Source organism: Lactuca virosa, chromosome 8, assembly GCF_052849685.1.
Source record: "Lactuca virosa cultivar CGN04683 chromosome 8, Lactuca_virosa_CGN04683_v6, whole genome shotgun sequence".
NCBI classification, from domain to species: domain Eukaryota; kingdom Viridiplantae; phylum Streptophyta; class Magnoliopsida; order Asterales; family Asteraceae; genus Lactuca; species Lactuca virosa.
This window is the reverse complement of record NC_136433.1, coordinates 322707822-322721611: the sequence shown is the minus strand read 5'-3', so window position 1 is coordinate 322721611 and position 13790 is coordinate 322707822.

Below are 13790 nucleotides of genomic sequence, written 5' to 3'. Positions count from 1 at the left end.
TATTTTATGAAAATATTCCTTAAGAAAATCATATATTTTCTTTAATAAAATGGCAACCACAATAGTTCCTTCTATAATCACTTAGTTTGTACTAGCTATATATAATCTAATATCGAACGGACAGTTAAATGTGTTAACCTGCCCTAAGCCCACAACCAAACAAGGAACAGGAAGTAAGGCGGAAGTCACACATTCCACTGCCCATCATAACAATTGAATAAGAGTGATCAAAGCCATACAACCATCATATTGATAATTATAATTTTACATTGTATTCAAACCATTGTTTGTTTGATTCCAAAATACAAATGACAAAAATATATGACGTGGCGCTGCTACGCCCGATCTTCAAAATCCTTATGGGTACCTGTTTACTGATTTCCTGAGAATACAAGTGATTTCGAAAAGTTTCAACAATTAAGTTAGTGAGTTCATAAGCGTTTTGTATAAGTAGGATTGGTAACTTTTCCGTGTAAAAATGATAGTGTGTACTTTCAGAAAATCCAATATTTTCTTTGAAAATGAGTTGTAAGCCTTAAATCCAAAGATTAAAAATATAAGTAATGTTGTACTGGAAAGTAGTATTATGAAGTCTTATCTTTGTATAAAACTACTTGAATGTATGTTAACCCCGTAAACCAAATGTTTTGTTAATACCCCATGTGAGTTATCATAACCATGCTAATGACTAGTTGGCCAGCTACGACGTTCTTCAGGTGTCAGAACTGTTAGACATTTGTTACCCTAGACTGGTCGGTCTAACTGTAGCTAACAACTTAGGTGAAGGGTTGTCAATCCCATATAGATCTATACACAAGTGTCACGCTCTCCCTACAAGAGACTCTGGTTATAATGCAGGACTTAGTGTGTAATCTGGTAGGTAGGGTGAAGCTGAATGTCTCACGAAATTGTATTAACCGGTTTACGTATAGTGTACTAAAAACTCCTTTTCTTGTAAATGAATGCATTCCTCTTCTATAGAGGTTACATAGTATGAAAATAATTATAGCTTTAAATAATTATTTGTTTCTTCTGAAATGATAATGTAGTGTTTGTGACTCCCAAACTATACCAATTATAGTTTATTACGATTGTTCGCCAAGACTATTTATATAATCATTTGTATAAATATATAGTAGTTATCTTGTCTAGATGCTTTTAAAAGATTATATCATAAAAACTTACATCTAGCACAAGTATGAGGAATTTGTATGAAAAAATCCATTTCAAGCTTTTGCCCTATTTTTAACGGTGTTTTTGTCTAGTTTCAAAATGTATGGTCAAAACAACATATTTTGGGTTTTATCCCACAAAAATGGAGAAATAACTAGAATGTAACCATTTTTGTGAGAAAAACTATGTATTGGTTAAAAGTCTCAAAAATCCTTGTAGTCTTGTAATTGATAACTTTTCTTATGATTATATAACATAGTTTATGTTTTGTTTTTGTTAGTTTTGAATCTTAAAACTAATATATCACAAATAATTGTCTAAAGACTAGTAATAACCATATTTCATGAAAATAATGTTTTATATTTAACATATTGATAAAACATGCAAGTATTTGTGTGATAAACCAAACTTTACGTGTATCCCCCCCTAAAATATGAAAAACTCGAAAATGTGGGGGTATGATCTCACCTTGAGTGTGATTGTGGTTGGTTAAAGAGATGACGGTGTAGTTCTTTATGCCTAGAACACTTGAAGTGGTTGATAAACTCTTTGAAGATGATGTTATCCTATGAGTTTCAACACATAATTATGTGTGTAAATGAGGTGAATCTAGTATGAAAGTGTGTAGAAACACTAGATTAACAAGAAATGCTTACCAAAAATTCTAAGAATCAGATTGAAGAATTTTTCCTTGGAAGTTTTTGGACTTGATTCTTGAAAGAAGATGATGAACTTCGAAAATGGTGGGGGTGTGGGGTGTTCTCGGCCAAGGATAAAGGGGGAGGGGTGAGGTGATGTTTGCCTTGTTATTTGTTGGATAATTGCATTGATACATGCTGGGTAAAACTTTGTGTTGGAAAAGATGAAACATCAAGTCACGAAGTCAACCCTCTTTTCTCTTCTTTCCCACCGAAATCCATCATAGGGCCACCAAAATCACATGTGATTTCGGCCTAGCACACCGAGATGACCTAGTGATTTCGGTCAATGCACCAACCGAGATCACCTAGTGATTTCGATCTAGGTGAAAACCGAAATCACAAAGGATTTGGTTCCTAAGCCGTTGACTTGTTGACTTTACTTGACTTTTGTTGGCTCGTTTCACTTCTGTTGGATCCAAAATTGACAGTTGTCACATCAACCCAATCCTATCAACCTCCAAGTGTTTTTCTTCTTCTACTTCACCAGAAACACCACCAAAACTCACTTCCAAGCTCAAATCTCACAAAAGACAATTAGGTTTTCGATCTTAGGGTATAGAGAGATTGAGATTGTTCATTAGAAGGTCCAAGGGTGTCATAAGTTATATAAATAGGACACAAACCCTAAAAATTAGGGTTTTCCCCAGCATTACGTACGCCCAGCATACGTGGGTGCATCCACGATCCATCAATGAGCTAGTACGCTAAGCGTACTCATATACTATGCCCTGCGTACTAGCTAGGGACTAAAATGTGAGAAATTTTTACATTGAGGGTTAAAAAGAAACATACCAATAATCTCGAATGTTACATAAGAATTGCATTACCAAGCTCTAATTGGACCAAACACGGAATCATTCGACCTTGAGTTGGATGATATGTGCGAGTCTTGTATGTTCGCAAGATGATTTGGTTACCATTCACATGGACATGTAATGGTAATAGAGGATTATTGGATCTCATACACACTAATGTGTGTGGACCCATCAAATCCACCACAAGGGACAACATATACTATTATGTCATATTTATTCCTGGTTTAATAGATGTGGTTATATTTATATGATTAAGCATAATTTTGACACTTTAAAAAGTTTCAAAGAGTATCAGAACAAAGTAGGGCATCAAGATTGGGCATGAAGAAAAAGGTTCTTCAAACTGAAAGGGAAGGAGAATGCCTTAGTATCGAGTTCTACAATCATATTAGAGATTGTGGAACGGTTTCCATAGATGACTTCTCCAAGGATATCAGAATGTAAGGATGTTACTAAAAGGATAATCGAATGCTATATGGTTCGATCTATGATGAGTCATGCCTCGCTACCATTCACAAATTTTTGGGAATATACACTTGAATTAGTAGAGCATTCTTAAACCTTGTATCTAACTAAGTAGGTTTTGATGACACCTTATGAAATGTAGAGTTGGAAAGTTCCATCACATTTAGATCAGGTGTTGTGACGTCTTTACTCAGACGAGAAACCAATGATTAACTTCAATCGAGATTTATGAAGTATTACATTGTCCGGTATTCACTAAAGACTTTTTATATTTGTGCTTGTAGCTCAAAAGGAATGTTCATTGAGATAATGAACGTATAGATATCAAGAATTCATTGGGAGTCATATTGAACTTAAATAAATTCGAGATATGACCGAAAATGAACCAATGGTCAACACTAGCTCTTAACTTGAGGTTGATAAACCAGTTAAGTCAAATGACATTGCCTCACTTCTTCATAAGATATAGTAGAGTTAGAGCACCTTCTAAGTTTTATGAGTTTCATTTAACTGTAGAAGGAGATATGTTGATTAGTGATAAAACACAGATCAGTTTGGATAAGCTTAATAGCTACTAGGAAGCAATGGCGGGCCCTATGGCTGCCATTAGAATAGTCTAAGGATAGTAAAATTATGTCCATGAGGGATAACTAATTTTGAAACTGGTTTATCCTAAACCTCACCTTATGACAATGGGTTGCAATTAGATCTTCAATGTGAAGACCAACATGGATGGGAATATACACACATTCAAAGCTAGTATGGAAGGAAATAGCTTTTGCTCAGAACTCAAGAAATTGATTATGAGGAAACATTATTACCAGTAGCTGAGAAAGATCTATTTGGTTATTTGTTACCATTGTTTCCTTCTTTGATTAAATATATGGTAAAGGGGATGTTTAAATGACTTTCCTAAATAGCAAAACTTCAAAGGATATATGACATAATCTGAAAGGATTTAAACATACAAAGTATCCAAATAAGGTGTGTAGGCTTGAGAAATCTATTCGTGGATTTAGACAAGCATCGCATAGCAGGAATTTGTTATTCCATGAAAAAGACAAAAGCATTGGTTTTCTAGAAGTCCAGATGAGTCTTGAGTACATCTCAAGGCTAGTGGGTGTGTCGTTGTCTACCCGGTATTGCATGTAGATGACAATACCCCTCATATGAAACATTGTCTTAAGTTACAAAGTGCAAAATCTTGAGAATTGTTTCGCTATGAAGGACAAGGGAAAGCGACATTGGTATTTGGTATTTGGATCTAAAAGTATAGATCGGAAATGTTTAATAGGATTCTAGTCAAAGCACAATGAGCTGAAAGGTTTCAACATAGAAGATTTTAAGAAAGAGATTGTTCGTATGCTTCGTAGCAAGGACATGAGTGAATTTCAAAGTCTTATGTTCTAGTTATGAATTTGATACAATGAGTCGAGTCCTATATGCCTCAGTCGGGTCAAAAGAACTACAATCTCGGAGAAGTCCCGTATAAATCTCCGGTATTAACCCGCTAGATCCAGGAAACTCCGAATCTCTGTTGGAGATATCGGAATCTCCCACTGCATCACGGCCTCTATCTTGGCCGGATCGACCAGAATACCCTACTGGTTGACAAGGTGCCCAAGAGATTGCACCTCGCGCAACCAGAACTCACATTTGGAGAACTTTACAAAAAGTCTCTCCCCCACTTAGATTCGACTAAGTCTTCACTGCACGCGAGAATTGAAGAATTCCCAATCCTTCTCGCTTTGTAGTATCCCACTGATGACAACCTGTCCTTACCGATGACTTCTGATCATCGGGTGAAAGGCTAGCAGGGCCGGAGTCAGTACAGCACGTACATGAAAATGCACAAGGGAGTTTGTCGCTCCAAGGGTTTAGGCTCCTACAAATGTGGCAGGGTTGATCATGTCACCTGGAGGTGATTAGGATTCCTCCAGATGTTTCGGGTATGCCATCTTCTACTACTATTATATGGATGTTGGGAATACGTATCGCTTTGGGATTGCGAGTGAGTTTGGATAAGTCGGATCTCGGGCCGGTTTTCTGCTAGTGTTTGGGTTATCAAGGATCCTATATGCCATCCTGCATGCCGAAAAGTCGTTGATGAACCCACAGAAGGACGTACCTTGCGGAGTGGGTTACGCATGGACAGTTATCATTCCGAATCTTTGTCGAGATCTGTGTAGGAGTATTATTTAGAGGATACTCAGTCTGGGTTAGAGCGATAGTTCTTCAGTGAAGTCAGCGGTCAGTGGTTCTACCATGGTTCAGGAATGGTCGACAATTGTCTATGGATGAACTTTGGAGTTCAAGGCACTACCGTTGCTAGGACAGGACTGGTAACATGAAGAGGGCAGCGTCAGTTGCGGGAGTTAGGTGCATAAATGGTTGGTCATCGGATGTTCAAGAGAATTGTATTTTCGCATGGGCTGTGATTCGGTTAGAGTTCTGTGGTGCTGCAAGATTGGAAGTGGGAATGAGGATTCATCAGCCAGAGTGAAGATTAAGGCCTTCAGTTGACAGAATGGGAGATGGAATGAGGTGTTGGATTGGACCAGATTTCAAGGTACTCTTCAAGACTTCCAAGGATGGGCGATCTTAAGGTTAAACCGGTGATTAATCGTTGGCATCGATAAGCACATGTTGTCATCAGTGGGATACTAGAAAGCGAGAAGGATTGGGAATCCTTCAATTCTCGCGTGAAGTGAAGACTTAGTCGAATCTAAGTGGGGGAGAGACTTTTTGTAAAGTTCTCCAAATATGAGTTCTGGTTGTGCGAGGTGCAATCGCTTGGGCACCTTGTCAACCAGAAGGGTATTCTGGTCGATCCGGCCAAGATAGAGGTCGTGATGCAGTGGGAGATTCCGATATCTCCAACTGAGATTCGGAGTTTCCTGGGTCTAGCGGGTTATTACCGGAGATTTATACGGGACTTCTCCGAGATTGCAGTTCCTTTGACCCGACTGACCAAGAAGTCGGTGGCCTTTCGCTGGGAGCCTGAGCAGCAGGCAGCGTTCGATACTTTCAGACAGCGGTTGTGCGAGACACCGATTCTCACCCTGCCAGAGGGTGTAGATGATTTCTTGGTTTTCTGTGACGCTTCGATCACGGGCATGGATGCGGTACTGATGCAGCGGGGTCACATGACAGCAGGTTTCGGGAACCAGGGTAGAGCTCCAGTTAGGACTCAAGTTCAGTTGTGTGTTAGGTCGAGTGCGTGTTCGACCCAGTATGGAAAGTGTTGTAAGGCTACGGGGGGTAGTCGTAGCATTCACTATCAGTCAGTTAGCATGGAAAGTGTTGTAAGACTAAGGGGGTAGCCGTAGCATTCACTATCAGTCAGTTAGCATGGAGGGTGTTATAAGTCTGCGGGTGTAGCCGTGGCATTCACCAGGTTAGCAGATAGTGTGAGGAGTGTTGTAAGTCTGCGGGTGTAGCTGTAGCATTCACTAACAACCAGATAGTGTTAGAGTGTGAGTGTTGTAAGTCTGCGGGTGTAGCCGTAGCATTCACTAGCAGCCAGATAGTGTTAGAGTGTTGTAAGTCTGCAGGTGTAGCCGTAGCATTCACTAGCAGCCAGATAGTGATAAAGTGATGTAAGTCTGGGTGTGTAGCCGTAGCATTTGCTAGGTTGGTAGATAACATGAGTGTGTTGTTAGGACGCGGAAGGAGCAATAGTACCCACCAGTTCGGGTGCAGCACTAAGGATATGGAAATCCACAGATTGGATTTCGGATTTACCCAAATGGATTAGATCTGGTTAAGCCAGTAATGAGACTGTAGGGACGTCACTACAGTTATGAGATCAGGGAAGCAATGGACTGCTTAAGGTCGTTGTGATATAAGGCTACCATTGGTTAGGTAGCAATCACTTTTAGTCTTGGATTGGATGATGACAGGATTCGACGCATGGACCCGATCGGTTAGATCAGGAGGTTGTTAGAGCCACAGTAACATGATAACTAGTGGCAACTAGTTCCAGAGAAGGATTTCATTCAGAAGTCGTGTGAGGCGACTAAGTGGGGGTCCATTGGCTCCGCAGTCGGGCAGGAACCCGATATTTCAGGTAATTGGTGAACGAATGGAGACCAGGGAGGTCTCATTAGATTTTGGAAAGCAACCATGTGGCAACATACTACTTCAGGAAGTTCAGTGTTCGGGCAGTTTCAGTGTTTAGGCAGTATTAGCATTTGTGTTTCAGGTTGCAAGTACGGACGGAATAGCTGGTTGATCTGGGAAGTGACAAGTCACTCACAGCGGGATCAGCTGAGCCTTAGCCAAGTATAAGTGATCTGCAGGGATAATTAGGTCTGTGATCCTGTTTTATAGTGGGATCCTCAGGCTATCAGAAGTTGAGTAGTCAGTTGAGGGATAAACAGGCTAGATTTAAAGATGATGATTGTGTATGAGTGGTCTGTCAGGGATTCAGACCATCTCGAGACAGCAGATTTCGGAAAGAGTACATGTGGTCTTGTTGTAAGGAATTCGCCACCTGCGGATTTTAGGGCTTTACGAGGATTGCTCATGGCTACCCTGGGGAGGCTAGGGTGTGCCCAGGTTGGTGACCATGCTACTAGAGTGTTTGGGCGAGTAAGGAGTGGTAAGGAATGATTTCGAGGATGAAATCTAATTTAAGTGGGGGAGAGTTGTAACACCCTGTTTATTTATTAGATAAATAAATTAATTAATGAACAAATGGTAGCCCTAAAATAAATAATTATATATCAAAGGATGGTCTCGAGGAGCTAATTGTCACAAGTTTAGAAGTTGGGGGTTAAAAGTGTGAGTTTCGGATTGACTTTGTAAATATTTGTGAAGGCAGGGACTAAATGGTAATTATTGGGACTTCATTTGAAAAGAATTTGTAGAGGAGGGGTTGTTTTAGTAAAATCCGGACCTGAATTGTAAAGGACTTAATGATGAGGGTTTATATGGTAAATATAGGGTCTATTTCGAAAAAAATGGGAGCTGGAGGGACCATTTTGGTCATTATGGAAAACTCGTATAAGGAGCCGATTTATAAAGGTTATGAAACCCTAATCCTAGAGACCCATTGTAGCCGCCAACTCTCTACCACCTTATACCTCCCATCTCCGGCGTCACCTCCTTCCTCCACTTCTGGCGTCGCACCGCCACTGTTGAGACCGTGAACCACCGAAGCCACCTCCACAAATCTATTGTTGCCTCTATCTCCGGTCCAATGCCACCACAAGTCGCCGCTGGTGAACCGAGGAAGCGGAAGACCGACGTCGGGGCAGGTGTAGCTTTCTTTCCCAGCTAACGACGTTGCTGCCGGAGTGTGCCGACGGCCTCCCAGCACCGTTGCTACTCCAGTGGCCGTCAAGGGCGCAAGCAGGCGTCTTCTCTCCGTCCTGCCGCTGTTGCTATCGTCGGGGGGTTATGTTGCCGTCGCCGCCTCGCTGATAGTCCTTTCCGTCAAGGGTTGCGCCTGTCTCCACCCTTTCGCCTCCTCTTTATGTTGGATTAATGTCTAAGTCCATAACTATATTTGGTATGTACTTGACCCGACCCGGCATGGTCCATTTGGGTTGCACTTCACCGGCACAATTTATATGGATAGTCTTTTGAGAATAGTATATTTATGATTTATATTAATATATTATAAGTTCTAATATATTAATATGAAATCATATTATTTAATTAGTATTGATCAAGAATTAATTTAGAATTAATTAAGTGATCAAAAAAGAACTAATTAAATATGGACTCTTATATATATGGTATGGGCCAAGTTCATTTAGGTTGGGATAAGCTTTCATGGATGGTCCATGGAGCTTTTAACCCATGGATCCTACGTAAATGAAAGGTCATGGGTATTAGGGTTTACATGGATGTAACCCTAATCCTCCATAATATATAAAGGGGTCATTGGCTCACAAAATTTGACAAGTGTGTGAAAAAAAGTGTGGGCCGTTTTTAGTGAGCATACATATTCTCTCAAGTTCTTCCAAGGTGTTTTTGGTGATTTGTGATTCCACTTGAGGCTTCCACACTATTGGGGCTAAGCTCTTAAAGTTCAAGACTTCAAGCAACATCAAAGGTATGTCATCTAACTAGAACTTTGTAGTATAGTTGCTTCATAATATGCTAGTTAGGATGAAACCTTGGAATATTGATTATTTGCATGTATAATAGAGAAAACATAGATCCAAGGTATAGGGTTAAATGTACACCATAGGAGTGTTAGAATGCTCAAAACCCAACAGTGGTATCAGAGACATGGGTTGTTTTCTGTTATATTGATGCAAATGTTTTATTTTCATGTTGGAAAAAAAAAAGGAAAAAAAACATGACGTTTGTCAAATTTTAAGATAATTACTTGTTTTTGTGAAAAACTAATTATTTGTAAAATTTGAATCATTTGCTATATGAGTTGAATTAGGTTAAATTTAGTAAAAGATAAAATGATATGATTATTTTATTAGTTTTAAAAGTTTGATCTAAAGAGTTTTTTGAAACCTCCATAAGTTATGGATATGAAAAGGTTTTTAAAAAAAATTGATTCAAAGTTTTTTATGGAGTTACAAAACTTGGTCTTAATGTTTTAAAGAATTCCATAACTTGTTCTTAAGTTATGGAACATGAAAAGCTTCATCATAAAACAAGTATTTAACTCCATAAGTTATGCAATCCAAAAGTTTTCAAGAGTTACAAAACTTGCCCTCAAGTTTTGGAATTTGGAAAAAGTTTTTTTTTATGATAAAAAAAAAGAATTGAATTCTAAAACTCTTGGGTTCATAACTTAAACAATTAATTAAATGGTTTTAATTTTGAATTTAAAAATTGGAATTATGATGTTTTTATTGAATAATTCAATTAACTCTTATGGACTTTATTAATAGATAATTAAAGTTTTTAATTAAAAGAGAATTAATAATTCCATAATGACATGGTTTAAATTTAATTAAATTAAGAATAGGCCTCATTCACGAAGCCGGTCTATAAGGGGGGTAGAAGGTTACTGCCTATAAAATGGCAGTTTAATGGGTGTCCACTCTCACCCACCGTTTCCTTGACTGGTGGAGGGTCGTTAGCCGAACAGGTAGGACAAAAACTATAATTCTCCCTTCATTATAAGTATAATGATAAATACTAAGTAACTCAACACTTATAAATTCCCAGTCTTAGTTACTTAGGAAAATGTGAATAAGGTGGTAATCCATGAAATTACACTTTGCACTTTGTTTAAGCTGTTAGTGGAGCGTGTGTGGTTAACCGGCACACTAACCTGGACTTAACAAGGTAGGCAAAGGGTAACTTAATGTTTATCATAGTATCGTTGGAGCGTATGTGGTTAACCGGCACATCGATTGAGGGGTAAATATTAAGGGTACCAAGTATATTTGCATGGTTACTTCACACCTTGTTTTGTGATCCTCGGCATCCCAGTCACAAAACCTGAAGGGCACACTCGAGATTGAAACATGCCATTGAAAAGTTCAATGAATCTCAAAAGAATCTAGAAGTTTCAAAACCAATTAAAACCTAATAATACATTTCGTTTATCATGGTGGAAATTGGTGAATCGTCATTCACCTACCTTCAAATATTTTATAGCTTGGATTACGGCATCCCTCTTCCAAGTTATAAAATAGTTTGTTGGGTCCTAGCCTTAATATATCATATTGGGTGTTATATTAAGGACTTAAATCAACTTTACGTGAATTTCTCCCATTGTTGATGTCTGGTTTAGACAACAATGATCTTCCCAAACCAAGCTTTCCTAATGAATATGACTTCCCGAGTTTGGCTCATGGAAGTCATACTTCTTTTCCTCCACCTCCTCTAATTATTCTCCCTAACCCACAAGTTCAAGGTCACTCAAGCCCTAATGGCAAGCAAGGTCTATGTGTGATCACATCTTAGAGATGAAGTCACATATTGACAAGCCGGGAGAGTTGGGTGTCAAAGTCTTGAGAAAGTTGGATGTTCAATCACTTTCTAAGTCACATAGTGAGTTCCTTTGGGACTACTATGAAACAGACTATGACATGAACCTTAATGATCATATCTATTTGCTTGGTGCTGCTGAATCAGCAATGATTTGGAACGATAGTAAAGCAAATTTGATTAGAAGATCAAGTTCCCAAAAACTTTATGGACAGTGACAATGGTAACACTGGAAATCCAGAAAAAGCATTCTCTTCCCAATGGAAAGGGATTGGCCATAGTCAATCCGATTGACCAAATGGTAAAGAGAAAGGCTACGTCTGAGATAGTCCCATTACCAAAGGGTCCATATGTTTATTTTGCCAAAGGAAGGGGCGTTGATTGCAAAGCTGCCAAATTTACCTAAGGATGTTAAAGTCAATAAGTTTGACTCTACATCAGGTAGAGCCCATTATCTAACTCTGTTAAGTTCTATTCTGAGATCCCCATTACATGATGTGACTGGGTCACATGTTGATGTTTTAAGAATCAAAGAATAGAGAGAAATCTTAAAGGAAGTATATGTTGATTCTGATCGCGAAGGTGGATTTCGATCGCATCAGAATTTTGAACAGTTGCTTAAGAAGTTATGATATATTGCTAAAGAATAGATAACAACAATTTTCCATGTGGATTGTAAGTATAAGTTTTTCTGCAAAGTTTTAAAATAAAAGAAAATTGTTTAATTTTATTTATTTGAAGTATCCTTACAATGGCATTTGTGGAAAATTGTTGCTTATATGATTCCACTAACAGCAATATTGGAAAATGGATTTGATTCTTTCATTTGTGGTAGTGTCTAAATTTACCAAATCAGGAAAGTTCCTCATCGCCCAAGTTTCAATTGGACCGAAACTTGGAATCATGCAAGTTGAATAGTATGATGAATGAGAACTTTCAAGCATTGGAAAATCAAGACTAATTACTTGTTCACATGGATGTGTGAGTTAAGTGAAGGACTAAAGGGATCGAGTACACATTCTTGTGCACTGGTCATGTCCACCACAAAGCTCGTTAAGACTATTTGATTTACTAAAGTTTAGTAAATATGGTTATACTTACAAGTTTAAGTATAATTCTGAAACATTGGAAAAGTCTCAATGTATGGCAGAACGAATGGGAAGAATCAAATTAGGCAGAAAGATAAAAGTTTCTCAAATCTGAAAAGATGGGAGAGTACTTTAGTATCATGTTTGTGATCATCTTAATGATTTAGAAATCATATCACAATTAGTCCTCTAAAGGTCATCTTAGTGCATTCTTATGACTAAGAAGAGGAGTCATGAATTGTTGAAATGGTTAGATCAGGAAGATGAGTCATACTTCGTTCCAAAACAATTCTTAGAGCCATACTCCAAGATTGTAACTTGAGTGACATATCTTAAAGAAAGGTTTAAAACACTTGTCAAATGTAAGAGTAAAAGTGTCCTACTCTTGTACATTTGAAATTGGTAAGTTGTGATGTTTTGGATAAAACAAAGACCAACTAAGGCCAATTGTGTGAAGTGTTTGTCTTGATAAAGAATCCGCACTATCTCTTGAATATTTGGCAAGATAGTCTTATATGTCAAGAGGATAGTGGGAGTCTTAAAGATCCTAAAAAGAATTTCAAGAACTAATCAAGAATAAAACCTGAGGTTCTTCACTAGCACACGACTTGAGGTTTATAACCTATCGTGTTGACATATTTTGTGCCCATTCCAGTTAAAGTTGGCTTTGCATAGGAGTTCTGAAAGTTCTCAATTGGTTGCATAACAACTTGGAAGCAATGGCAGGCCCTGTACTGCCAGGTGGCAAGAAGTTAAGATTGCATAAGTTCAGTCCATATGAGTTTGGATTTGTCATTATCCTTGTCTTGTGACTATGGTTTTGACGATTCACATGGATAAGAACACATACACCATAAAATCTAAGGGTCATAAGGTTTCTCTCCGATTCATGAAAATGATGGTGAGGAAACACTTCCACCAAGTAGATTTGAAGCAGATGGCAAAAGGTCTAAACAATTGAGACTATGATTACGGCATCCCTTTTCATAGTTCTGAAATTGTTTAGACACACATGCATGCTATCTAAGGAAAGGTGTATGATTTTGATAAAGTTTTATCAGAGCATCTCGTATCAGAAATCTGAACTTTGGTAAGAAAGTCAATAAAGTATTGATTTCTAGAAGTCCAGCTGATTTCTGAGTACATGTCAAAGCTAGTGGGAGCATAAGTGTTATGCTATTAATTATCATGTTAGTGGGAGCATGATAATTATTGTTAGTGTTGCAAGTTAGCAATGTTAATTATAGAAAACAAAAGTTTCAATTCGTGAGGCTGCAGGGATTAAAAAAGTTGTTTTGCTATAATTAAGGGAGAGGATATACTTCATTTCAGTTCTAAAGGCTTAGATTGAGACCTTAATCATCTTTAGTCAAGAATATATATATATATATATGAATTTCATGTTGGATTGGTTCAACTTAAGGAAATTCTATATATTGCGTTCTCAAAATTCGATTATGATAACGGCATACCTCTTCATAGTCAATTTTTGAAAACATGGCAAATAAAAATATTGTAGCAAAAGACTGGTCTAGAATCATCTCTTTATGTGAGACATCATGAATCGTGTACCATTTGCTTTGGGTACAGGATCGATTACATGTGCTATAATATTTGTCATTTCTAAATTTTTC